Source organism: Triticum urartu, chromosome 2A, assembly GCF_056163025.1.
Source record: "Triticum urartu cultivar PI428250 chromosome 2A, HENAU_Tu73, whole genome shotgun sequence".
Classification (NCBI taxonomy): Eukaryota; Viridiplantae; Streptophyta; class Magnoliopsida; order Poales; family Poaceae; genus Triticum; species Triticum urartu.
The window spans coordinates 525,694,353-525,719,453 of NC_141874.1; the positions used below are offsets into that span (position 1 = coordinate 525,694,353).

The 25,101-nt window shown below is 46.5% G+C and overlaps 2 non-coding genes and 2 pseudogenes across 2 annotated transcripts; 1 reads left to right on the forward strand and 3 right to left on the reverse strand.

Annotated features, from left to right (window-relative positions):
* The first annotated feature begins 674 nt into the window (after positions 1-674).
* Positions 675-15,584, forward strand: LOC147985732 (uncharacterized; annotated as a pseudogene).
* Positions 15,585-15,979: 395 nt separating this feature from the next.
* Positions 15,980-16,126, reverse strand: LOC125541980 (small nucleolar RNA snoR2/U65). The gene has a single exon (XR_007297768.1). It is a non-coding gene; the product is annotated as a small nucleolar RNA snoR2/U65 (small nucleolar RNA).
* A 30-nt stretch (positions 16,127-16,156) lies between these two features.
* LOC125541945 (small nucleolar RNA Z112) lies at positions 16,157-16,303 on the reverse strand (annotated as a pseudogene).
* A 20-nt stretch (positions 16,304-16,323) lies between these two features.
* LOC125541949 (small nucleolar RNA Z152/R70/R12) lies at positions 16,324-16,417 on the reverse strand. The gene has a single exon (XR_007297741.1). It is a non-coding gene; the product is annotated as a small nucleolar RNA Z152/R70/R12 (small nucleolar RNA).
* Positions 16,418-25,101: the final 8,684 nt, after the last annotated feature.

Here is a 25,101-nt window from a genome sequence, read left to right on the forward strand (position 1 = left end):
CTGGGCAGGAGAATTTTGCTCCTGAGCATGCCATGAAGGATGACAACCAAGGCCCACAGATCAGCGCTGGTGGAAAGGGATAAATCTTGCTGACATGGAAAGAGGGTCGGGGGGAATACGACCTAGCTTTGCGTGAACACTACGGGCAATTATGGGGGCCTCTCAATCCTGATCCCCCTCCCATCCTTGTCTGGATTAGGAGAGACTTAAACCTAGCCCACTCGTTCGCCGCCGCCGACTGCCACCCGGCCTCGGGGGCGATCCCACCACCCTACTACACCCATCATCCTCAAAGGCATAGATCTGAAGCTGCATGAAGAAATCAGAATCATGGCGGAAGCGCAAGGGAGAGGATGTGGCCGCGAGAGGGGAGGAAACCCTAGAAACAACAAATAGGGAGGCCAAACATTAGGGGATCTTGGAGCTCCACCCCCAGGTAATTGGCCCAAGTTTGATTCTCAATATGGACCTCCCCCTCAATTTCAATTTGGCTTTGAATTCCCTGGAGGCCCCCCGGATCCCACCCCCATGGTATCCAAGTGGATACTTCCCTCCTCCATAGATGAACTAGTGGAGAGGTCCTCCTGGTTCTTGGGGTGGTAGACAGAATCCAGAAGCAGGTTCATCTGACAGGAAATTTGACAACCAACAACAGAAGGGGCAACTGGGGCGGAATCTTGGGAAGCAGGGCAATCAAGTTTTTGATCAGAAGCAGCAAAACTAAGTATAGGAGCAAGGATTCAGTACTTTTGTGGGTGGCAACCAACAGAAGAAGGGAAGAAACATGAACAAGGCAAAGCAACCTGTCAACAAGTTTGATGAGCTGAATGCTACAGAATATGCAGATGTCATCTGCAATAGTTATGAGGAGCCTGGACACCACAAGACCAACTGCCCCAAGCCACCTGCCTGTTACATCTGTAAAGTGGTGACACATAAGGTAGAGGACTACCCAGTGATAAAGAAGCCAAGGAACCCAACAAAATTTGTTGGCAGTGGAGCCCCCGGGCTTGAATATCACCAAATTGATGTCCCTGGTGTGAATGAACAACACACTGGAACTAAGAGGAATATAGGGATGGTCTTTATGGAATCAGGACATGTTACAAACAAGGAGCTGGCTCACAATTTCTCTCTGATTTACAAAACCAATTGGCCATGGCAGATGGGGGTGCTTGATGATTGGGCTTTCTTGGTAAAGTTTCCTCCTCACATCCCAGTAGAAAGTGTGGCCAGATGTCCTCTCTTTAGCCTGCCTGAGATAGAAGGAGTCACAGTGAATGTGGAAGTGTGGAAAGGAACCCTAGAACACCATAGTGAATTGCAGAAGGTTTGGCTTCAACTGGATGGGGTTGCACCAGCCTGGGCTGAGTGGGGAGTCTTGGAGCAGTTTGCATCTGTTTTGGGGACCCTGATTGATGTTGATTGGCAAGGAAACTTCAAATCATTCTTTGAGGTAGTCAAAATCAAGATGAAATGCAAGGATCATACAAAAATCCCCCCTGAAAGGCTGTTTGGCATAGGAGACAAACTGTTCAGGATTGGTATCATTGTAGAACCACCAGAAGAAGACCCAGAAATGGATGATCTGTTAGAAGATGAACTAACTAACAAAGCAAATGGCAACAAGCTGGAGAAATCCAAAAAGGAGGAAGAAAATACCAATAGAGAAAAGGGAAACATTGGAGGAGGATCCACTCCCTCCCTCCAAAGCAACAAATCTGCTAACAGCACCTCAAGCCAGAACTCCAAATAGAAAGTGTTTGACTATCTCAAGAAGCTACAAGACCCACGCAGTATGGAGCAGAGCTACAACATCCTGCAGGGGATGGAACTAGAAGAGGATGAGGATGAGATGGAAGACCTGCTAACTGAAGATGGTGAAGCTATAGCTGGAGATGAAGAAGAGGTGATTTTCAGTCCTCAGCTCAACACAGGAAATGCTTTCAACTCTCAGCCTTCACATGATGAGACAGTGGCGCAGCATGAGACCAAAGAAGGGAAAAGCAAATGGGGCCCAGTACAGGCATTCAAGAAGAGCAACAGGGTTGAAGTGGGGGGCGGATCCATGTTAGAAATTGTAGTCAATACAAAGAAAGTGCAGAATTTGGAAGTCTCGAAGAAAGACATTCAAGGTACCATTGTTAAAAACTCTTTTGAGCTCTTTAGTAACCCTAGTTTCCTTGAAGTAGCTGAGAAAATAGGGATAGAGATAGATACTAGCTACAATGTTCCTGTAGAAACTAGCTCTGGCAATTCTCTGCCTTTGTCTGAAGGACAAAATGCAGAAAAAACTAGTAAAAATAATTCTGAATTGCACAATGGTACTACTGATAAACAAAAGAGCAAGATAGATAATAAAAATAGTTTGTATCAAGTTGAGGAGAGGCCTGAAGGGCCCCCAGATATCACTAGCTTAATTGACTACCCTAGACTCACAAAAACCTCTTCGGCAAAGGGACCTGAAGGGCTCCTGAGGGAGTCCTGGATTAGGGGGTGTCCGGATGGCTGGACTATACCTTTAGCCAGACTCTTGGACTATGAAGATACAAGATTGAAGACTCCGTCCCGTGTCCGAAAGGGACTTTCCTTGGCGTGGAAGGCAAGCTTGGCGATACGGATATGAAGATCTACCATTGTAACCGACTCTATGTAACCCTAACCCTATCCGGTGTCTATATAAACCGGAGGGTTTTAGTCCGTAGGACAACATACACATCAACAATCATACCATAGGCTAGCTTCTAGGGTTTAGCCTCCTCGATCTCGTGGTAGATCTACTCTTGTACTACCCATATCATCAATATTAATCAAGCAGGACATAGAGTTTTACCTCCATCGAGAGGGCCCGAACCTGGGAAAATCTTCGTGTCCCTTGCCTCCTGTTACCATCCGGCCTAGACGCACAGTTCGGGACCCCCTACCCGAGATCCGCCGGTTTTGACACCGACATTGGTGCTTTCGTTGAGAGTTCCTATGTGTCGTCGCCGTCAGGCTCGATGGCTCCGACGATCATCGATAGCGATGCAGTCCAGGGTAAGACCTTCCTCCCCAGACAGATCTTCGTCTTCGGCGGCTTCACACTGCGGGCCAATTCGCTTGGCCATCTGGAGCAGATCGAAAGCTACGCCCCTGGCCATCAGGTCAGATTTGGAAGTTTAAACTACACGGATGACATCCGCGGGGACTTGATCTTCGACGGATTCAAGCCACTACCGAGCGCGTCGCACTGTCACGACGAGCATGATCTAGCTCTGCCGCCAAACAGTGCCCTGGAGGCCGCATCTGCATCGGCTCCGATCCTTAATTCAGAGCCAATTGCGCCGATCGAGGATGGGCGATTGGACGCCACCTCGGGGGCTGCAACCCCAACGGCGATTGAGCCAAACACCAGCCCCGTACTCTGCGAGACTCGTGACTCCAAGGAGCCGGGCTCCTCTCCGGATTCTGAGCCCCCCGCGCCCCTGCCGATCGAATCCGATTGGGCGCCAACCATGGAGTTCACTGCCGTGGACATCTTTCAGCACTCGCCTTTTGGCGATATCCTGAAGTCATTGAAGTCTCTCTCTTTATCAGGAGAGCCCTGGCCGGACTACAGTCAGCAAGGTTGGGGTACGGACGATGAAGAAATTCAAAGCCCACCCACCACCCACTTTGTAGCCACTGTCGACAACTTAACCGACATGCTCAACTTCGACTCCTACGATATCGACGGTATGGACGCCGATGAAGGAGATGATGAAGAACCAACGCCTACCAGGCCCTGGAAAGCCACCTCGTCATATGACATATACATGGTGGACACCCCAAAAGAGGGAGATGGCGATGAAACAGCGGAGGATGACCCCTCCAAGAAACAGCCTAAGCGCCGGCGTCAGCGGCGCCGCTCAAAATCCCGCCAAAACAAACAAGGTGATTCCAGCACGGGAGATAATAATACTTCGGAAAGCGCCAAAGAAAACCCCCTCCAGCAAGATTTAGAGCAGGAGGATGGAGAAACCAGCCCTCATGAGAGAGCGGTAGAAAGATAGGTCGAGGACGATAATTATATGCCTCCCTCCGAAGACGAGGCAAGCCTCGACGACGACGAATTCGTCGTGCCAGAGGATCCCGTCGAGGAAAAGTGTTTTCAACGCAGGCTTATGGCCACGGCAAGAAGCCTCAAGAAAAAACAGCAACATCTTAGGGCTGATCAAGATTTGCTAGTCGACAGATGGACTGAAGTCCTTGCGGCCGAAGAGCATAAACTCGAACGCCCCTCCAAGAGCTACCCAAAGCGCAGGTTGCTACCCCAATTAGAGGAGGAATCACTTGATGCGGCCGACCGACCAGCTCGTGGTCGCGACAGAGAGGCCTCTCGGACCTCCACTCAAGCCGCACCCCGTACCAAGGCACGGGAATATGGCCGGACTTACGAGACATGTTGGAGGATAGGGCAAGGCAAACAAGATCGATCTACGGATCGCGTGGGCGCCCCACGGCTCGAGACGGTAACCGTCACGCCGGCCACAAATTTGGCGGGGCCGAACACAGTAGACAAGGCTCATTGGAGCTACGTCACGATATAGCCCAGTACAGAGGCGCCGCACACCCACTCTGCTTTACAGACGAAATAATGGATCATCAAATCCCCGAGGGTTTCAAACCCGTAAACATCGAATCATATGATGGCACAACAGATCCTGCGGTATGGATCGAGGATTATCTCCTTCATATCCACATGGCCCGCGGCGATGATTTCCACGCCATCAAATACCTCCCACTCAAGCTTAAAGGACCAGCTCGGCATTGGCTTAACAGCTTGCCAACAGGATCAATCAGTTGTTGGGAGGACCTGGAAGCCGCATTCCTCGACAATTTCCAGGGCACTTACGTGCGACCCCCAGACGCCGATGACCTAAGTCACGTAATTCAGCAGCCAGAGGAATCGGCCAGGCAATTCTGGACACGGTTCCTAACAAAGAAAAATCAAATAGTCGACTATCTGGACGCTGAGGCCCTAGCAGCCTTCAAACACAATATCCGTGACGCGTGGCTGGCCCGGCACCTTGGACGGGAAAAGCCGAAATCTATGGCAGCACTCACGACACTCATGACCCGCTTTTGCATGGGAGAAGACAGCTGGCTTGCTCATAGCAACAATATGACCAAGAACCCTGGTAATTCGGACACCAGGGACAATAGTGGCAGGTCGCATCGTAATAAGTAGAAGTGCCGCATGAACGGTGACAATGCTGAGGATATGGCAGTTAATGCCGGATTCAGAGGCTCTAAATCCGGTCAGCGGAAAAAGCCATTCAAAAGGAATCCTAGGGGCCCGTCCAGTTTGGACCGTATACTCGACCGCTTGTGCCAGATACATGGCACCCCCGAAAAGCCGGCCAATCACACCAACAGGGATTGTTGGGTGTTCAAGCAGGCAGGCAAGTTAAATGCCGAAAATGAAGACAAGGGGCTACATAGCGATGACGACGAGGAGCCCCGGCCGCCAAACAACAGTGGACAGAAGGGTTTCCCCCCACAAGTGCAGACGGTGAACATGATATACGCAACCCACGTCCCCAAAAGGGAGCGGAAGCGTGCGTTAAGGGACGTATACGCGGTAGAGCCAGTCGCCCCAAAGTTCAACCCATGGTCCTCTTGCCCGAACACCTTTGATCGAAGGGACCATCCCACTAGCATCCGTCATGGCGGATTCGCCGCATTGGTCCTAGACCCAATTATTGACGGATTTCATCTCACTAGAGTCCTTATGGACGGCGGCAGCAGCCTAAACCTGCTTTACTAGGATACAGTGCGGAAAATGGGCATAGATCCCTCGAGGATTAAGCCCACCAAAACGACCTTTAAAGGCGTAATACCAGGTGTAGAGGCCAACTGTACAGGGTCAGTCACACTTGAAGTGGTCTTCCGATCTCCGGATAATTTCCGAAGCGAGGAGTTAATCTTCGACATAGTCCCATTCCGTAGTGGCTATCACGCACTGCTCGGGCGAACCGCATTCGCTAAGTTCAATGCGGTACCGCATTACGCATACCTTAAGCTCAAGATGCCAGGCCCTCGAGGAGTAATTACGGTCAATGGAAACACCGAACGCTCCCTCCGAACGGAGGAGCACACGGCGGCCCTTGCAGCGGAAGTTCAAAGCAGCCTCTCCAGGCAGTTCTCCAGTCCGGCCACTAAACGACCGGACGTCGTCAAGCGCGCCCGGAGTAACCTACAACAAGACCGCCTGGCACGATCCGAGCAGGCGTAGCAATGCGGCCCCAACCCCAACCCTCGCAAAAAGGCGACGCTAGTACTTCGCGTACATAACTACGCTCTAGAGATACCATGGGCACAGGGGGAGGGGCACCATCACGGCACGCCCAAAACACGGCTTAAACCGTACCAGGGGCTGCCGATTTTTTAATTTTCTCTTACTTTCAGGACTTCATCCTTCGGAAGGCCTGTTCGGCAGTTCAATTGCTGCACAAATGATGCAAGAACCAGGGAAGCAGACAAGCCACGCCGCACTATGGAACTCCCAGGTGGTCTCTATCACGAGCAGAATACCCGTTTCGCATACTATTCCGCAGCTTGCCCCTGGAACGAACATGTTAACTAGTCCAACCTTCCACTTATAGAATTACTTGTATCGTTCTGCCTTGATTGCACACCTTCTTAATAAACAATGCATAGCTTTCGTCTATTTTTGCATTACCTTTTTTCTTTATATATGTTCCTTAACGACATGTTGCACCCGTACACATTGGTATGGCCAAAATACGCCAGGGGCTTTAGTACCCCTCAATATGGTGTGAGAAGTCCGAACACTTTAACAAGTGCGGCACCCCGAACTTATAGCATTATATGCATCGGCTCCGAATCATGTCTTGGGTCAATAGTTGGGTTTGCCCGGCTCCTATGTTTTGGTGCCTTACGTTCCGCTATATCGGCTAAGGTAGCACTAGGAGAACCACTGCGATTGTGCCCCGGTTGAGCTGGGCGAGCACCTCAGTGGAGAAAGCTAAAACTGACTATCATGATGAAGCGAGAGCTGGTCGCTGTTCGAGAGGTTTTTTCGAGTCCCTAAAGACTTATGCCGCTTAGGGCGAGGAGCCGGCTCTGTCCGGCCAAGGCGTGGATAGCGCCCCGAATTCGGTCTTCCGAATACCAGGGGCTTCGCTGAAATTTAAAATTATAGAATTCTATGGCTAAGTGAGAGTGTTCACGCATTATAGTACGATTGCCTTGTTCGTTGGGCTGAGCGCCTCCCACGAAGGACCCAAACATGGGAAAAGGAGCGCTCAGGTTTATCCCCTAACACCCCAGCACTAGCGGCACGGGGGCAGAAGCCGACGACTCGCCATCTCTCAGAATTGATAAACAGCCGCACAGAAGGTAATATTTTAAATTCTAACAGCATTGCTTAGCGCATACAAACAATTTTTCAGCGCACAGGACAAAACGAGCAAGTTTCACTCAAAAATCACATCCCTAGAACATTCATCCGCCACAAGGCGGGCACCCTTCAGAACATCCTTCTAGTAATTCTCGGGCTTGTGATGCTCTTTCCCCGGCGGTGGCCCGTCCTTCACAAGCTTCTCAGCATCCAGCTTGCCCCAGTGCACCTTAGCACGGGCAAGGGCCCTACGGGCACCCTCAATGCAGACGGAGCGCTTGATGACTTCGAGCCTTGGACATGCCTCCTCCAGCCGCCGCACCAGCCCGAAATAGCTCCCAGGCAGAGCCCCTCCAGGCCACAGCCGAACAGTGAGGCCCTTCATGGCCTGTTCGGCCGCCTTGTGGAGCTCGACTAGTTGCTTCAGCTGGTCGCTCAGGGGCACGGGGTGTCTGGCCTCAGCGTACTAAGACCAGAACACCTTCTCCATCGAGCTGCCCTCCTCGGCTCGGTAGAATACGGCAGCATCAGATACACTCCGGGGAAGATCTGCAAATGCTCCTGGAGAGCTCTGGATTCGGGTAAGTAACAAGTAACTCACGTTTATGTGTTTGCTTTGCATAAAGAATGCCTTACCTGCCGCTATCTTCTTCACCTCATCCAACTCCTGGAGGGTCTTCTGGGATTCGGCCTTGGCAGATTTGGCATTTTCAATAGCCACCGCGAGCTCGGACGCTTGCGTCTTCGAGTTAAGCTCCAAACTCTCATGTTTTTCCATGAGAGCCAGGAGATCTTGCCGCACCTTGCCAACCTCGGCCTCATATTTCTCCCGCTCGGTGCGCTCCGAGGCCGCACTCTTCTCGGCCTCGACCAGCGCTTGCTTAAGGGTCGCCACTTCAGACGTGGCCCCTACATTAGCCACGATAATCCTGTCATTCTTTGCAATTGCACCTTTTTATATATATTTTTAACAAAGTATTTCTTACCTTCATTGTCCTCGAGCTGCTTTTTGGCACGTTCGAGCTCTTGCTCGGACCGCTCGAGGTTCTGCTTTAGCGCGTCCACTTCCACAGTCAGTGCAGCGGATGCAAGAAGGGAAGCCTGCATATGCATATTGACTCATTTTTGTTAGACTCCTGCGAATTCTATTTGATCCTCTATTCGGCTTTTCTTCCCGAACGCCAAACAGAGCATCAGGGGCTACTGTCGATGCGGTACTATTATTTATTTACACATTCTTTACTTACCTCAAAGCCTGTCAAAAGGCTAGTACAAGCTTCAGTCAGTCTGCTCTTGGTGGACTGAACCTTTTGGACCACCGCACTCATAATAGCACGGTGCTCCTCGTCGATGGAGGCGCCTTGGAGCGCCTCCAACATATTGTCCGATGCCTCCAGTTGGACGGGGGCCGCTGGCACGGTGGACTTGCTCCTCTTGGAAGGAGGTCCCCCGCCGGACTCTGGAACCTTTGAAGGTTCCGGAGTGGTGTCCGGCCTAGAGCTGGACTTGGAGCCCCGAGGGGTTTCATCCCCTTTGCTCCTGGAGTCCGGGAGGTCGCCTTGCGGTGCCTCCAGGACCACCTCCTCCCGGCTTGGAACCTGTTGAGACAACACTTCGGTGCCGTCCGTAGGGCGGGGGGGAGGAAGCCGTCGGAAGCGAGTTCACATCCGACGAGTCCAGTGAGCCGCTCGACGACGCGTCGAGCCGGTCTTTGGGTGGGATGCATAAACATATCCGACATGAGGGAAAGCTGTGCAATAAACGAATACTATGAAGTACTATGTTATCTGGATACTTACGATTTGGCCAGGGGCTTGGCCCTAGGCGCCCACTCCTCTCCGCCGTCGTCGGCCTCGGTGGAGCAGTCCGGAGGAAGGGTTTTCCCCTTCTTGGACCCTTCGGCCTTCCCAGTTGGGGCGGCCTTTCTTTTCTTCCCTTCCCCCCGCTGGAGGGGGAGGGGTCTCTTCTTCCTCCTCCTCGTCTTCGTGGGAGGAGTGCGTCTTGGATTCGTCGGATGATGAATCCGACACCTCCAGACGTCGGGCACTCTTTCGAGTCCCCGTGGCCTTCTTCTTGACCTTCTTCTCCGGCACCACATAGGGTGCCGGAACCAGCAGCTTCGCCAAGCGAGCATCCGCTGGGCCTTCTGGCAAAGGAGCCGGACAGTTGATCTGTCCGGATGTCACCTGCCAATCCTGTCAAAGGTAAGGGAGTTTAGATCCCGCATGGAGTCAAACTATGAAAAACTGATACCCTGTAAAAGGAAAAAACAGCTTACCGCGAGAGCGTGACGCTGCGCACTGACGCGATCCTCAGTAGCGGATGCGGGAGCCTCGGCGCCCTTGAAAAGCATCTTCCAGGCATCTTTGTACGTCGTGTCGAAGAGCCTGCTCAGAGTCTGGTGCTGCGCCGGGTCGAACTCCCACAGGTTGAAAGCCCGTTGTTGGCACGGGAGGATCAAGCGGATGAGCATAACCTGGACTACGTTGACAAGTTTGAGCTTCTTGTCCACCAGGGTTTTGACACATGTTTGGAGTCCGGTTAGCTCTCCTTTTTTACCCCACGACAGGCCCGTCTCTTTCCAGGACCGGAACTCAGGGGGTGCGACCCATTCGGCGTCGCGCGGCTTGGTGATGTAAAACCACCCCGATTGCCACCCCTTCAGGGTCTCCACAAAGGAGCCCTCGAGCCAGAGGATGTTGGCCATCTTGCCCACCATGGCGCCTCCGCACTCCGCCTGGCTGCCGCGCACCACCTTTGGCTTGACGTTGAAAGTCTTGAGCCAGAGCCCGAAATGGGGGCGGATGCGGAGGAAGGCCTCGCACACGACGATAAACGCCGAGATGTTGAGGACGAAGTTCGGGGCCAGATCATGGAAATCCAGGCTGTAGTAGAACATGAGTCCCCGGACAAATGGGTGGAGAGGGAAGCCCAGTCCGTGGAAGAAATGGGGGAGAAACACCACCCTCTCATGGGGCCTAGGGGTGGGGATGAGCTGCCCCTTATCGGGGAGCCGGTACGCGATGTCGTTAGACAGGTATCCGGCCTTCCTCAGCTTTTTGATATGACCCTCCGTGACGGAGGAGACCATCCACTTGCCTCCCGCTCCGGACATGGCTGGAGAAGGTTGAGGTTGGGAGTGCGGACTTGGGCGCTGGAGCTCGAGTGTGCAAGAATGGATAGGCGAAGGAGGAAGAAGGCGTAGGTGAAAAGGTGGATCTTTATCCCCATATATGGGTGGACACAGCTACATGTCCCCACTAGCCTGATAAAACTCGCTTATCTCCAAGCGCCGTAATCGATGGTGCGGTTGGGTTACCCACGCCCGTATTGATGAGAATCCCGGAATAAGGGGACACGATCTCTGCTTTAACAAGACGTGCCAAGGAAACCGCCTCGCATAACGCGCTGAGATGGGACAGCAAAACGGTTCGAATAAAAGCTTGGCCGTGGTGTGATGTCGCACTACGGAATACGTCAGCAGATTAGATTTGTGTAAATATTATTCTCTCTATGGCAATATGTGGAAACTTATTTTGCAGAGCCGGACACTATCTTTGTGTTCAAAATCTTCTATGAAGCACTTGGAGGAGGAACCCGCCTTGCAATGCCAAAGACAATATGCGCGCCGGACTCGTCGTCATTGAAGTCTGGTTCAGGGGCTACTGAGGGAGTCCTAGATTAGGGGGTGTCCGGATGGCCGGACTATACCTTCAGCCGGACTCTTGGACTATGAAGATACAAGATTTAAGACTCCGTCCCGTGTCCGGAAGGGACTTTCCTTGGCGTGGAAGGCAAGCTTGGCGATACGGATATGAAGATCTCCTACCATTGTAACCGACTCTATGTAACCCTAACCCTATCCGGTGTCTATATAAACCGGAGGGTTTTAGTCCGTAGGACAACATACACATCAACAATCATACCATAGCCTAGCTTCTAGGGTTTAGCCTCCTCGATCTCGTGGTAGATCTACTCTTGTACTACCCATATCATCAATATTAATCAAGCAGGGCGTAGGGTTTTACCTCCATCGAGAGGGCCCGAACCTGGGTAAAACTTCGTGTCCCTTGCCTCCTGTTACCATCCGGCCTAGACACACAGTTTGGGACCCCCTACCCGAGATCCGCCGGTTTTGACACCGACAGCTCCCTACCCAAGAAAACCTCATAAACCAATGTATTTCACCTGATACCCCCTCGGGATTGAGTATAATCCCTTGTGGGCACATGGACCAGAGTGTGTTGTGGAGTCTAGTCTCCAAAAAAGGGCGGGGCAAGCACCCTAGGAAACGCATGATGCAATGAATGCTTTATTCTGGAATATTAGAGGGATAACAAATCCAGGGGAAAACCCTGCATTATTGATTCCTTAGCTAAACATAGACCTAGTATAGTGGCTTTTCAGGAAACAAAGAAAGATAAACTTTCTACTTCCTTTCTAAAGTCTATTAGTGGTGATAAACCTTACAGTTGACATCACCTACCTGTTGAAGGCACTTCAGATGGTTTATTAGTGGGAGTAGATGTAGATGTTTTTGATATTATTAGTTGGAAGTCCCTCAAATACTCTATCTCATGCAATCTAATGCATAAGACAAGTGAAAAAACTTCCAGGTTCATAGCAGTTTATGGATCACCATATGATGAGGGCAAGGATGAATTCATCTCTGAACTCCATAGTTTGTTCATTGATGATCACCAACCCACTATTATTGGGGGGATTTCAACTTGGTTAGATATCAGAAAGATAAGAATAATGGTAAGATCAACCATAGTTGGAGTGAAAAATTCAATGCTTGGACAGAAATTTGGAGCCTATTAGAAATTAAAATGTCTGGTAGGCAATTTACCTCAGCAAATAACCAGGATAGTTTGGTCATGAGCACTATAGATAGGGTTTTTTGTACCACCGAACTAGATGCTTTATTTCCATTAAGTATTTCTCAAGCTCTCCCCAGGGCTGGTAGTGATCACACTCCTATTCTGTGGGACTCTGGCATAGATAGTACCCCAAAAAGCTCAAGCTATAAATTTCAGAAATGGTGGTTACTTAGGGATGAATTTAAAGAGCTTGTCGAGAAAAATTGGTCAGATCTTGTCAAAAGTGCCACCCCCATTCACATTTGGCAGGAGAAAGTGAGAAGATTTAGGAAATTTAGTAGGGGATGGAGTAGAAATGTAGATGCCGAGATTAGGAAAACTAAAGAGGATCTAACAGAAGAATATGACAGACTTGATATTAAGTCAGATATTGTGTAGCTTTCTGAGGCAGAGAATTTGAGGATGAAAGAACTCCTACCTAGACTCCATAACCTATGGATTGTAGAAGAAGTTCAAGCCAGACAAAGATCCAGGGATAGAGGTATCCTTGAAGGGGATAGGAACACTAACTATTTTCAGGCTGTAGCAAACTAGCTAGAGGAGAAGAAAAACCCTGATTAGTAAGCTAGAAGGGCCTAATGGCACTGCTACTGATGTCAAAGGCATGTTGGATATAGCCACAAACTTCTATAAGTACCTTTTTAAGAAAGAAGATAGAAAAGGGTTTGGAATTAATAGTAATTTCTTTGCTGATGAGGAGAAAGTCAGTGACTTAGAAAACCAAACTCTACAAAAACCTTTCTCTTAAGGAGAAATAAAGGAGGCCATCTTTGGATCATATCCTTATGGAGCCCCTGGTCCAGATGGTCTATCATTTCTTTTCCTCCAAAACTTCTGGAAAGTAATTAAAAGAGATGTGATAGCCATGTTTGATGATTTCCATAAAGGGGATCTGGACCTTTATAGGCTAAACTTTACTGTGTTGACTCTTGTCCCAGAGGAAAAAGAGGCTACCAGCATGAAAAAATTTAGGCCTATTAGCTTAATTAACTGTATCTTTAAAGTATTCACCAAGGTACTCACAAATAGATTAGTTGTGCTGATGAATAGGCTTACTTCTAGCAATAAATCAGCCTTTATTAAAGGTAGGTTCATCCTGGAAAGTGTGGTCACGGCACATGAGGTGCTGCACTCCATTGCTAAATCTGGCAACCCAGGACTGGTACTGAAATTAGACTATGAAAAAGCATTTGACAAAGTTAACCTAGATTTCCTTATTGAAATCCTAGAAAAAAGTAACTTCAACCCCCTTTGGGTAATTTGGATCAAACAAATCACTCATATGGGGTCTGTTGGAGTGAAAATTAATGGTATCGAAGGCAACTAATTTCTTACAGGAAAAGGCCTAAGGCAGGGGGACCCATTGTCCCCTCTACTCTTTAATTTGGTTGTAGATGTCCTGAGCAAGATGCTTTCCAAAGCATCTTAAGACAAACTAATTAGTGGGTTATGTTCTGAATTAATCCCCAATGGGGTCATCTGCTTGCAATATGCATATGACACCATCCTCTTCATGGAGAAAAATGAACAGAACCCAAATAATATGAAAATGTTCCTCACTTGCTTTGAGCAAGTCTCATGCATGAGAATTAACTACTCAAAGAGTGAGATCATTCCAATAGAGCTTTCTCCTGAAGAAACACAAACCTTTGCAGATATATTAAGATGTAGAATAGGGACCTTCCCAATAAAATACTTGGGGATTCCTTTACACTATGATAAACTTAGGAGAGACCACTAATAGATAAAATCCTTAAAAGGATGGTTGGATGGAGAGGCAAGCTCTTCTCTTATGCTGCTAGACTGATCTTGATTAAGACTTGCCTAGCCAGTGTCCCCATATACCTCCTCTTTTTTTCAAATTCCCCAAATGGGCTCTTGACATGATCAATAGTCAGATGGCCAATTGTTTGTGGAATGATTTTGAAGGAAATAGGAAAATTAGCCTTGCCAATTGGCATCTAGTTTGTATGAGCAAAAAATATGGGGGCTTAGGAGTGCCTAACATCAGAGATGTAAACCTCTGCCTCCTTGGGAGCTGGGTAAAAAGATACATCAAAGATGAGGGCAAGCTTCGGAAGCAAATAGTAGATAGGAAATGCATCAACAACTCCCCTAATATATTTGCTAGTAAACCCCAGCACCCCTCTAGATTTTGGCAAGGTGTCATGTGGGCTGCTAAGGCCTTGAAATTTGGATATAAATGGGTGGTAGGAGATGGGAAGAATATCAGATTCTGGGAAGACATCTGGTTTGGTACATCACCCCTCTCAGTCCAATTCTGGCCTTTGTACTCCATATGCCACCAGCAATGCTCAACTATAGCTGAGATCTGGGACAATAATGAGATTAAACTCACTTTTAGAAGGGTTTTTACACCTGCTATGATGGAGCAATGGTATGCCCTAGAACAAATCATTGGGAGCACTCTGCTTCAAGAGGGGGTGATTCACTTGTTTGGCAATATGAAGCTAAAGGGGAATACACTACTGTCTCCCTTTATAGCATCATAAATTTCAGGGGGGTCCAACCTGTTTATATCCCTGCGGTGTCGTCAATAAAAATCCCACCTAGAGTCCAGGTCTTTTTATGGATGTTCTCCCACAACAAATTGATGACTAAAGACAACCTAGCCAAGAGAGGTATAGAAAAAGCTCCAGAGTGTGTGTATTCTCTGAAAAAGAATCCATTACACACTTATTCTTTGAATGTGTGGTGGCCAATCAAATCTGGGCAAGGGTCTCAGATTTTTTGGGTATAGAAATAGGAACTAATTACTTGTCCATTGCTAGATTTTGGTCTGCTAATAAGAAGCATATTCCTTTAAATTCAGCCTGTGCATGTGTTCTATGGAATATGTGGAAAAATAGGAATTCACATGTCTTTAAGAATGCTATATGGACTGATATGAAACAGGTTTGGAGGAGAATGCTAGGACATGTCAGGAGATGGCTGATCTTGTTCGAAGGACCTGCCTTGGCAAAGATGGAGACATTTGTTTAGAAAATCTCCTCCATCCTAGAAGCTCCTTTCCAGATTATGACAGGGTAGCTGCTGGTGAGAAGAGCACTGAAGGTGGCTTCAATCACTCCCTCCTTCTCTCTCTCCTAAAGATCAATGGCGCTCCAAAACCAGAGGATCCAAACTATCAAATCTCTCCACCAAGAAGCCCTCTCACGAGCACCTGCAAGACGACGCTGCTCAGCTCGGTCACCCCTCTAGAGCTGGGTGGATCACTAGTAAAACCATGGAAAAAGCTCAAGAGTGTGCCTATGACGGTCACGGTGAAGGAGACGACACCACTGGGGCTTGCCTAGCGTGCTATGCGACGCTGGGGGTAAAAGCATGGAGGAAAGGGACAAAACTTCAGTTTGAGCAGAGAAGAGAAGGCATGGCTATTACAAATTTGGGCAGAAGTTTGTAATAGGATTAAAATATCTTTCTAAACCTTTAAGTTTAGAGCTGATCTTGCTGATTGATCGGCTGATCAGCGTTTTTTTTTCTTTATTCTCTAGTTCGTCGGTGGACATGCAAGGCATGCTTGTTTTTGGTGTTACTTTCCTGGTCTCATATATAAAATGGAGTCGGGGGGCTCAAAATCCCAATTTTCTCAAAAAAAAATTTAAAAAGTATATCATCACAACCATTCATTTCATCTATTTTCAATCAAGTAAAACCACAACAAATACAGTATAATGAAGTATGCCAAGCAAGGTGTAATCACAAAAAACGGCTCTGTGTACCGACTGAATCACAGCCACAGGTTCGTATCAAATGTGAGATGTCCTACAACTCGTTGTTGGCACAATGTAGCATCTCCGGTCAACACTTGTGGCCACAGGAGCCGTGGCATCAGGCCCAAGAAAATAAATTATAAAGCATCCCAAAAGTCCCTGAGAGACCCGTTTAAAATCCCGTGCACAGCTAAATCAAGCAGGTGCAAATGGGTACCACTGATACAGGGATGGAGACTTGCAACAGCAGAGAAGCAGCTGCTGTTTACAGTGTAATACGACACTTCTTAGTCCAGGGAGACGGAATTGGGTGGAACAAGGCAATGCTCACTGGAAAGATAAGTCGTTTTTGGTTTGAAGGCTCACGGTGACAGCAGCCACCACTGCCGAAAACCTATATGGATAATCATCGCATCAAAAATAACTTTTTGACCACAACCAACATTAAAAAAATCTCTTTGCGTGATATTCTGTCGGAAAGGGCCCGGAAAATCATGGAGTAATCAGACCCGGGTGAGTTGAAAGCCGACTAGGATTTCAATCTAGCAAGATGGCAAGATGATTTGCCGATTGGCTGGAATGGTGAGTTACTAAATCCAGACAAGAAGTTGATCTTGCAAGAAACACTGAACAAACATTCAAATCGATCGCTGCATCAGGTTTTTCTGCACATGGGCTAGCCTTACCCAACAAAAATCTAGCACAAACGTTTTGTGAAGGAAATTCATTAATAAGTTCGTATAACATTGACAGGGATAGGGTTGAACAGTGAAAAAATGGCACCTAAGAGAATTTCGTGTTGTAGTTCCATGTAATTAAACCGAAGTCATTGCATTGGAATTGTTTGACTAAGTATAATTACATTGCATTTGATTTGGCATCTGTCAGCATCTTACCTCAGTAACTTGCCCTGTTTCTTTTTCTTGATTTTGATCTAGTGATACCAGATAAACACATCCAAAGCCAATGAAAGATAACTATATTCAAATAACAAAACTAATACCAAGATATGAGCGACCAAATCACCAAAAAAAAAGACAAACCAGCCTCGACAGCATCAAAGATATGTATGGGCAAGTTGAATGCACAAACCATCTCGAATAATGGTCTGTGATGACATGGCACCATTAACACGGGATTACTGTAGCTTAATAAACAAGGTGTTACACCTTCTTCACAAGCTTTAAGACTTGCTCGCACACCCTCCGAAAGTAACAAGATAAGGTTGTTTGAGAATGAATCCCTTACTCTTGTGCTTGGAAAGATAATCTTCTCAACACTCAAACTCTCAAGATTTGGCTATGGATTTGGAGAACGTTTGAGTGGATTCCCTTTGAAGCCAACACAATGAGGTGGAGTTCTCTATTAGAACAAATGACAGGAGTGTTGTTTGCTTTGAGTTGAACTAGTGGGATATGTGGTGGTTCCTTTATACACATCGCGAAGGCTTTGACTAGTTTTGCTCGGTAGCTCCGAGTTGAAAAAAAAGTGTAAACTTTAGGTTGCATCGATAGGTCTAAATGAATCCGATGGTTTTGCTCGCGATTTTCTACATGATGATAGAAGGTTTGCTATGCTGCTTCGGTGGCTCTGAATGGAATGTTGGAGGCTTCGATTAAACTAGGGTTTGAAACAACGGCTATATTTTGTTATATCGGTGGCTCCGAGTGAAAATGGTTCGATGGCACCGAATGAAGTTGATTAAGTTGGTATAGTAGAAATTCTTCAAGGAGTTTTGGAGTTGATCTTTACGCACATGGATAAAGAGCTCATTGTCATATCCTCATTCCCATTTGATAGTATCAACATGCCTATGGACTCAATGTGATCCTGGACTAAAAAGAAAATGAAGAATCATTTGGCATGTCCAACACTTGTGTTTAAACTTTTTTAGGGATCACCTTTCATTCCTACGATGTTCATAGAAAGATTTTCTCCTGTGATATACTTGAAGTACAATTAGTACTCCAAGATATATTGGCACGAATTATCAAACGTTCCGGGCGTGGGAGCCTAGGCTTGACAGGATTAGCAGTGGCTAGTGCAATTGCTCATCGGGCTAGGGACCGCCAACTTAGGTTAATACGTGGTGTCAATTATGTTGCGCTTCACCCCAAAAAAACATGTATGTTGTGCTGTTAAAGTTGGACCCTCTCTTGTCAAATTGTATCTTGTTGGAAAGGCTAAGTGTCACACAATCAATAAAAATATTCTCATAGTCATATCATTTAGCATTTTTATTTATAAAACATCAAATATGGATAATAGATATATTCTCTAGAAATAAAATTGTCTTAAAGCGTCTCCAAGATAATGTAAAATAGCAGTCGTAACCAAAATAATATATGATTTGGGACACTCCCGGCTAAAAAAATGATTACAAATGCACAATACATGGTACAAAAAAGTTTACATTTCGTTAACCAACATGTGGTTCGATGGTTAGAGGGCAGCGGCATTCTTAGCCCACCAAGGTTCAAGTCTTAGTGGAGGAGACGTTCTCGTCGACAACGAGGCGTCTACGGCGACTTCGTAAATCTCAAGATAGTATGCAGGATCAGTCTCTCGAAGGTGCTCATAATAGTAGGGTGCGTCTGTGTGCATTCATAAAGGTGAGTGTATGCGTGTATGCATAAGCGCTTGCGTCTCTACTATGTTAAAAAAATACATTTCACCCAAAAGTTTGCTAAAAGTGTTCATATTTACCACCTCTAGCGGCCGCCCTAAAATAAGAAACGCCTCGACACACCCCGCAAAAAAAATTAAAGAAACGCCTCAGGAACCCAACCACCCGCAAAATTTTCCCCTGCCCGACCATCGCAACCCCACGTCGATTCCGACAAATTGTTGTCGCCGCATGCCGCCGCCGCGACTTCGTCGGTCGTCCCTAGCCCTGCGGCCACCCGACAACTTGGTACGTCCGTCGCGTCCCGGTGATAGCCACAGCCAATTCTAGCCGTTCCTCGCCCCACCGCAGCAAAACCACCGCCGCCCATCGACATAGATCGCCGCCACGACCACCACCGAGCTATCGATGCTCACCTGGAAGATACCAACACCATTCCTTGCTATACCGGCGACCATCTCGGCCCAACGACCTCAACCGGCCAAAATCAAACTGACGCCCAACAAGTGCGCATCCTTTCCTCCCCAATGACGCCCAACAAGTGCGCATCCTTTCCTCCCCAACATCAGATCGCGTGTTTCATTTTTTTTCCAATTTTCGGGGCACCAACTCATCCAGAAAAGCAGAAACATTTGTTATACGCAAAAATCATCTCTCCTTGCCTAAAACCATTTTAACGCATAATTTTTTTCTGCCATTTTGTCGAGCATGCTCTTAGCTCACCTTGCTTCACCTAAAACACTTCCTCCAATCCATATAAAATTATACTCCCTCCATCCCAAAATAAATATATCTATCTTAATACAACTTTGTGCAGTGGATCTCACCCGTCAAGAGGGCTTTCAAGAGGTCTATTTTCAGTCGGACTATGTGTCCGTTATTAATTCTTCAACTATGGATCTACATATTCTAGCTAGATCTTGTGAGTCCTCTAATGACTATTTTTCATGTAACTCCGGATTGTATCCTGAGGCACTCATTCTTAATTATCCTTGATCAATAAAGCAAGATATTGCCTAAAAATTTTGTACTAGAGTTAGTACAAAGTCTAGACACCTATTAAGACGAGGGGAGTAGTAAAAACACAAATAATATAGATCAGGGGGGTGAACAAATTAATTTGTTGTGAGACATAAACACATAGGAACATCCCAATTTTACAAATATAAAAGACACAACACTTCAAATTTACATGTAGAATTTCACAATAAAAAAGTGTAAAATTATTAAACAACAAAGAAACTGTAACCTCGTGTCCTTAAAAAAAGATGGCTCACATGGCCTCCCATGATTCCCAACTCAGAAATTGAATTATTAATAAAATTGAAAAAATGTGTAAATTTCCTTATCATCGCCATCGCATCTGGCTGAGTTCTCTGGATAGTTCCATCTTACAAAAGAATGGCTTCTGGTCGTCTGAACAGTCCAGCTGGGCATGGCTGAGAGATCCATGCAATTAGTAGCATCAACTAAAATTCAGCTCGGTTGAATTATCGCGTCTTGGATCGTTTATTAAGTTTCAGACTAGTAAATATGCACGTGCAACGCACGTCTTGCCTAATATTATAACCATACATTCACAAATATAACATGTGTTCGAATATTTTAATATATACTACATTTGGATTGAAATAAGTGAACAAACACACTAAAACATGTCTATATACATCCGATTCACAAAACATGGTTTAGAACCCATTATGTAGACAAAGAAGAAACAAAATAAACATAATAGGAATTGAACTTTGTACGGGCCTTTGCCCTTTTCTTCTTGTATCTATAAAGTTCACATGTAGTTCTCCTCCATGATTAAAAAAAGACACAGAGAAATAATTAAATAACTCATGAAAGCCCGAAACTCGTCCAACATGATCTTCAACTTCTCAAAGGACATGAAAGGATGACTGTAATCTCCAACTCATTTTTGGCGATGGTCTTAAATGTAATTAGTACCGTAGTGCCAACCTCATGTCATGTCTCGTGAGGAACTTCTTTCATCCTTGCTTGAAGAATAAGCGATCGACAAGTGATGTGTCATACTCGGTCCTCCTGAAGCTCTCTTTGCCCAACCTTAATCTCGCCAACCCATGCTTTGGGGTGTTCAAACAAGAGGCAACTTCTTTTGGAATTTTCTGGGTGCCCCATAATGTACACACACACACAAAATATTAGGTTGGCCATTCTGGGTGTCTAAACAAAAAGACCAACTGAGAAAATGGTGAAAACATACATACCATCATCTGTAGTTCTGCGTTAGTCCTAGTGAAGCGGTGTATGAAGAATGGTCATGTGACCTATGGTGGAGCGGCAATAGGTTGCACAAGTTAGCAATGGCATAATGACAATTAGCTAATTGAACTATGTATGACAAAATATAAGACAAAATGGGGAAAAGACACAACAAATATATCCCAAAAAAGGACCAGCTACTATGTGAACTGAGTTTCAAAATAATTGACAACTCTAAAACTTTCAGCTAGAATACCGATTAATGGACATATAGCAACAAAAAAAATGCAAGTTCTAGGATAGGTGAAGAGCATAAAGCTCGGTCACAAATTCCTATGTGTGTCAATCTAGTTTGGAACACCCTACTCTGAATTTCCATCAGAGCAAGAGCACAGCTATGTTTCCACAAAAATCTTCTCAAGCTAAAATCTGCCCCTTAGAAAGCGGCAAGTGGCCAGTGGAAACACATATCATAGCTGATCAACAAACATGTTATTTTGTCTATGAATACATTCAAGCATCAATCGAATGACAAATTTACAATACGGAGAATAACAAGACTGGTAAATGAATAGTGATTTCTCTTAGTTCCTTTGAGGCTCATCTGGTTTGACAGTCTGACAAATGAGCAGTTCATCAACATCAGTAATACCAAACCCATATCCATCTCATTGTCCTTATGCAAGAACAGGGAGCATGCCAACTTACCTCAGGGAGAGAGAAAAAAAGATGCAAGTCGACGGAAAGTTCCAGTTGATGCTGATGGAAATGGGCTTGATCTCCTTCAGTACAGTGGAGATAGCAGTGCCAATTCCAACACATGCATCATCCATATTGTACACCGATGCCTACAATTTATGGAATGAGATCGTATCATTGAAAAAAATAGACTGAAGAAAGAATACAGTAAGGATTGATTGTTTTTGAGGGAATATGACTAAAAACACTAATTGACAAAGAGAAAAATAAAATAAAACAAGAGGGTCTGAAGACTGATATATAATAACTAAAATCCCAGGGCTGAGAGACTGAAGAATGATGCATTTGTTGTCCCAACACTTTTACATCCAGTCAAGGAAGTGTTCACATATCTAGATACAACAGATGGATTTATTGGGCACCGAGTTCTAGCAACAGAATGGCTAACATATTAAAGAAAGTATTGTGCTGAAGTGGATTTTTGGAGGCAACATGTGAACACTTATTTACTAAGTTATAACTGTTCACATTTTCACATATAATATTCTATAAAGAAGTGTTATATATGTTGATTAGGTACAAACTCCATACCATGTTACTCCTCCGATAATCTTCGGGAAACAACAATATTTGTAATATCTTGAAATGGTGTACATGCTTGTATATCAATGGACCTTGCTAAATGGAGTTTTCCTTGCCTTCCTTCATAGATGATTTTTTTTACAGATGATCGATCGTGCAGAAATTAAATCAAGCTCCTGCATCAAACAGTATATCATCAAAAAAAATTGGTACGAAATTACATGGCAGCATATATGATTGTACAGAAAAAGAAACCGAAAACATCTGTAGGCATAAACACAAAAAATTGGTGGTCGGGATTTATGCATAAACACAAAGACTTGGTAGTCAAAATTTAGGATTTCCGTGTCCCTCCTACAGGCAACCACCAGTACCAAGGTTGCCGTCGCTGGTCTTTGCTCCTCCCCTGCGTGTCGATCTGTAGCAATGGTGTCGCTGCCATGACCTTCCCTTCCATAAATCCAACTTGTCATAGCCAGATTCATGTAGATCGAGGCCACCAAATCCTGATTTGTGCAGATCGAGGTTGTGTTCACCAGATCCATGCACATCGAACTCTCCAAAGGCCTCTTGACAATGGTATAAACAATTGTCCCTTTTTGACTATTTTTCTGGTGCACAACATTTAGATATATCCTTGTTGTCAAAGTGAAAGTGCAGATAATGCCTCTTCTGTATGCATTCCTAACAGCTTAGACTGGCCTTGTTATTCTCCTTATAATTATAAGGAATCTATTTAGTCTTGCAAGTTTCTCTTTTCCAACATACAACCGCGCTGTTATGAATATTTACTTGCTTCATATACCATACATTTTCTTTTTCGTAATGCAACAATTGTTTGTGCTGTAACTAACATATTTGAAACAAAAATTATTGTTTTCCAGGCATCCATTACATTTTTATCACACTAATAATCTTTTTTGTTGCGTGTGAACAAAAAAATGGATATAATTTAAATATCTATGTGAGAACAGTGTCATTAACTACTTCTTTTTCACACTGGATCAATTATTCCTTGTCAGAAAAATTTCAACATGTATCACTGGTATTGCTGCAGAGTTCATTTCTATACTGGAAAGCATGAATTCTAAAGGGTAAGCATGCATTTCCTTACCTGCCCTGCTCTTGGCCATCTATGAGCCGCGTGCTTGCATTGGATCGAGGCCGCGCCACCCCACCTCAACAACCCATGGCTGCTATTTAGGTGATTTCTCTGCCTAATTTTTTGTTTGTCTAGGACGTAATTTTTTGGTTGATTCATTCAACTTTATAGGTGCATAGAATCGATGCGCTCAGGGCATTAACGGATTTCTCCTCAATTGGAATGCTCAGACTATCAAAATAGAGAATGAAAAGCTTTGTAAGCATAAACACAAACACTTCGTGGTCAGATTTTTCTTTTGGGGATTATTCTATTTATGCTAGATCTGAGCCATGAATCAACAAAAAGAATGCCTATGCCCCAGCGCAAGGATCCCAGCTCATTCCACGGGATGGTGTAGTGCGCAAGATAATTTTAATCTTCTATCTGCTTCAAAGGAAAAAACGTATGAAACTACTAACCTTTCTCTGGCCAGCGGGCTGAGGGCATGGGATGGTGTTGGGCATGTCCAGCGGGAGGAAGGAGGAGCTCGTATCAAGGAGCATGACGACAGCAGTACGGAACGCGTCGCCTTCACGCACGCGCCCTCCACCATGCAGCCACGCCCAGCACCCAGCGCCGCGTCCCTGGCCGCCCGTTGTGTCCTGCGCTGCCGCCGATGGTCGAGGGAGGAAAGGGACCCCGCCGCCGACGACAAAGGCCGAGCCCGCTGCGTCCCGCGCTGCCGCCGATGGTCGAGGGAGGAACGGGACCCCGCAGCCGGCGACGAAGGCCGAGCCCACTACATCCCGCGCCGCGGCCGCTGCTCGATGGAGGAGAGGGACCACAACGTCCCATCGACGTAGGTCAAGCTCGGTGCACCCCGCTCTGCTGCCGCTGCTCGAGGGAGGAGGGCCGTGCGTCGCCAGCCGTGTGGGTTTTATTTTAGGGAGGGCGGCGGCAATAGGTGCGAGGAGGCAGGGGCGAGAAGAGATGGGGCACCCGATTTCATTATGTTTCTTTAGCTAGCGATCAGAATTGCGTGATTACAGGGGGGCTCAGGACTGGTTGGCAGAATATTCCTGCGTGGGTGGAGTATGGTCAGTCATTGAAAATTGCTAAGTCCACCTCATAGAGTTATTAGATCAATCATGGCTGTTAGATTGAGATTTGTGGGACTAATCGTGTGGTGCTGATCGGTCCGTGCGGTGTTGTGGACAATTTGCTGGGTGCACTTAAGAAAGTTCTTGTTTGATTGTTTAATAGTAGTGGAGAAGCATATGTTCCAAAGAGGAACAACAGTCACAAAACACATTCAACGGAAGAGGGATGCACAGACTGCAGACAGTAGGTTCTCAAGCCGCTGTCTGCAGACCTCTTGTCGTAGTAAACAAGGACTAAGCACTTTTTTCCCTCTTTGCAAATATTGGTCGACAATCAGAAGGTGGGGAAATCGGCTTGGCTCAGACATCAAGAAAGGAATTAGCAGCATTAGCTCTCAAGCCAGGCAGGACTAAAGCTCTTAGACGGCATCTGTGAATGTTAAACAAGCCTTAGTTATATCATCACAGACGAGCCCATTTTCGATTGCAGCTCTGATCGACGGAAGAGATGGCGATTCCCCTCGCCACGACCACCTCCACCTACCGCCACCACCACTGCTGCCGCTGGGCACCCCTGCACCTGCCACCACCACCACCGCCGCTACGCGCACGCCTGCCGCCGCTCCCATACTCTCAGTAGCGCCTCCCCGCAAGGCCGCGGACGATGAGGCGTCTCAGATCCACGGATCTGGGCGTCCCTGCGTGCGAAGGGAGGATCTCAGCAGAGGAGAAGGAGATGGAAGAGGGCCACCGCACGAGGATGGAGAGGACGATGTGAAG